At 36.3% G+C, this 3221-nt stretch overlaps 1 long non-coding RNA gene across 2 annotated transcripts in view; it reads right to left on the reverse strand.

Moving 5' to 3' along the window:
- Nucleotides 1-2840, reverse strand: part of LOC108965151 — a 26935-nt gene extending 24095 nt beyond the window's left edge. For both annotated transcript variants that reach the window (XR_001993088.1, XR_001993087.1), the window contains exon 1: nt 2764-2840. This is a non-coding gene — a long non-coding RNA (uncharacterized LOC108965151). The remainder of the gene's footprint in view (nt 1-2763) is intronic.
- Between the last annotated feature and the right edge of the window lie 381 nt (nt 2841-3221).

The following is a 3221-nucleotide window of genomic DNA, read 5'->3' on the forward strand; positions in this document are numbered from 1 at the left end:
CCAATAATTCCTTTAGTGTGTGCCACCTTATGACCATAAATTGCTCAAATCCTGCCAAAACAATTGAAATTCAGAGACAATCCTTTCCAGACAATGCCTACGTTTATCAAAAGTAGGTGGAATCAGGTGAGTACTACCCTCAACACCCATGTACCTAATGCAAAGATTTTCGAACTTTCGGGGAATTTTATGCTGCATATATCGGGCATTATATGAATTATCTTAYTGAAAAGTACAGAGCGTGTTTTACCCATAATTGTGTATCGTTGAGCCTAAAATAGATCAAATTTAACGAGAACCTGCCCATATAACTATTATCAGGATTTTCGAACATGTGACTGACTTTATTCCATGTGATTGGTAATGGTATGTAAGATAAAATCGAGCCAATACTATCCCAACTCCCATATACTTGCACCATATATTATATAATGAATTTCGTTTTTCATAACTCCAGGAGGACGTTTTTCCATGAAAGGTTTTGATTCTGGTCTAAGCGAGAGCCTTGTTGGGTATATTTGTATATGTATATGTATGTGACTGCAGCTGACTACCGGACGTGGAAGTCATAAAAATTTCTGATATCCRTATGAATGGAAAAGTGTTAACTTCAGAGTGGAAGTAATGGAAGGAAATGTTTTACTAGCTGAATTTATTCCCAAAACTGCAGTAATTAACAAAAACGGCTGGAATACCAATATAAATGGCTGATTCATTTGTTAAAAAGACAACCACACTCCTTAAATTATTTAGGAAGAGCTCTAAAAAAAGTTTACAAGGGTTCTTCGTTCGCTGTGCTTGAGTTCCGTTTAAGATTATTTTGATCGTGACACTGTCGCTTTTACATTGACAGTGTTTCTACYTTACCTATTAGTAGCAAAGTAAGTGGAAGAGAAATATACTAGCCATATATATCTTAATCCAGCAGTTGAGTGTGATGTCTGAATAAGCATGAAAGTTTATAACCGCTGTTCAAGATCATATGTTTGAATTGTTCTCAAAATTTCGTCTATAAAAAAAGTACTTAATTTTTTTCTCCTGAGTGTTACTAGGTTATGAAATGACAATTTTTTTGCCATTTAGTGTGTTTGGAAGTAAGTTGTTTTTATGAAGGCTTATTATTCAGRAATGCTGAAATGCAAAAAGTTCGCWRAATCTAAGTATTCATAACTTACACAAATTAYAATATTATAATTTTTTCACGTCTATTGAAACTAAAATTCCCAAGCGTTGAAGATCAGCACAAGATTATCGCGAAAAGAGGACAAKTTTGAGATAATCCATGCAACACTTTACGACGCTTTCTCAGCGAGAAAACAGTAACGCGTATTCTACCGTTCCTTTTACTAAGCAATTCCGCAAGGCAGATGCACACTCTCTTTTTCAACCGGTGAACTTTCCGAGTTGCGGTAATTTTTGAGTGTTAGAGCTACGTTTTAATTTTTACGCTTTTGACTTTCCACACTTTTTCAGCTTTATTGCTTTCGAAGACTACCTACTTGAAACTTTGCGCAACTTTTACGGCTTTAGAGGAGAACTTTTTCACGCTTTTCATTGCTTTATTTTTTAAGAAGACGAAATAATTTCTATTTTGCAAATCCCTTTCAGGATTTMCACTCCTTTCGTGATTTCTTTTATGCTCAGCGTTTTATTGTACTTTTAACGACGAAATGTTATGGCGAACACTAGAAAAAATGATGAAAAAATTAGTACACGGAGGGGTAATGAAGAATATTTTTTTTATTTCAAAGAATTTTTGCGCTGTTATTTATGCTGGTTTCTAGCATTGTTTTATAAATACTGTAAGAAGCGCACATTTACTTATTTGTGCAAGAGAATGAAATACATGTTCACTGCACTTCCTTTTCCGGCTTTCACTTCCGGTGACAMACAGCAACAAAAACACACATGCACACGAATATACTTCACGAATGCTACGTAACGTTACAATTTGTGTCGGCGTTATTGCAGCGTTTTTGTTTTTGTTTTTATTGTTGTTGTTTGTTATTTAACCTTGTTACGGATTTGCGCGGCACTTGCGTAATACCGTCAGTCCGCAATGCCACGCCACATGGCAGCATATGAAATCTGCAAACACCTAACGGACGACTAACGAAAATAASGAGCAAAACAAATCTGAAAATAGACTAACTGTCAGTGTTGCAATATTGAGGGTGATGGGTTGGGTTGACAGGGGTGTCAGGTGACGTATAGAATGCAGACAATACGACGCGACGCAAGAACACTCAAGCGGCGGCAGTCTAGACATAGTGCGTAGCATGCCCAGTCATAACGGCTTGAGACGYCAAGTGGCACTCAGCGAGTGACACTAAAGCAGCTGGAAATGTCTGACACAAGTCGCGTTTAGTTGTTTGCGTATGTGTGTGTATGTGTTGGAGTGCGTACCGGCATGTGATTGGGKAATATGCACTGAAGGCGAGAGTGTGGTACTTGTTTACAAGTAGGTGTAAGTATCAGCAATTTTTTTTTATTGATTTGTTATTAAGCCAAGTAAAAGTCGGCGTTTTTCAAATTTTCTTCCAATTTGCACTTTTATACAGAATATATTAAACGCAGGATCAGCGGCACACTTATCGGATGCCGAGCTACATTTTTTTCTTAACTGCCTCATATTTTCAACACTTTTCCAGTTTACTATGCGTCAAAATACTTTTTTTAATTGTTAAAATTTCCTTTATACAAATAAAGGTTCTTAATATACCAATATTGCATATCTTAACTGCTTTAATATATAATACATACACGTAATACTATAGTCAGCACACAATAACGTGAACTTTCGAAAACTCCTCTAAACAATAAACCAAATTCAATAGCAGTCACTACCAAACTAACCAACGTTTCGGCTCAACTAGCAATGCYAAGCAAAGTCAAATGCTCAATACACGRAATTGAGTGCAAACGAGTAGAAACTCACCACGCCAGCACGAAGCGCGCCGGTTTTACGAAGCGCTAACYGCGAAGGATGGTCTGAGTTTGTTGCTATTGGAAAGACGTAAATGTTGCTCGTTTTCGCACCGAAACATGTTTCGTTAGAAGCCCTTTATAAATTGAGTGAGTTCATGTTGTAGTGTTAAACTCGAGGTATAACATGGCATAACATAACATTAAAAATCTTAAAAATAACATTTTTCAMTTGCTGTATCCAAATATAAATTGATTAAACATAAGACAAATTATTAGAAAAGGACATAGCAACT

This window comes from Bactrocera latifrons, unplaced genomic scaffold (genome assembly GCF_001853355.1).
Source record: "Bactrocera latifrons isolate USDA-ARS-PBARC rearing strain unplaced genomic scaffold, ASM185335v1 scaffold_135, whole genome shotgun sequence".
Taxonomy (NCBI): domain Eukaryota; kingdom Metazoa; phylum Arthropoda; class Insecta; order Diptera; family Tephritidae; genus Bactrocera; species Bactrocera latifrons.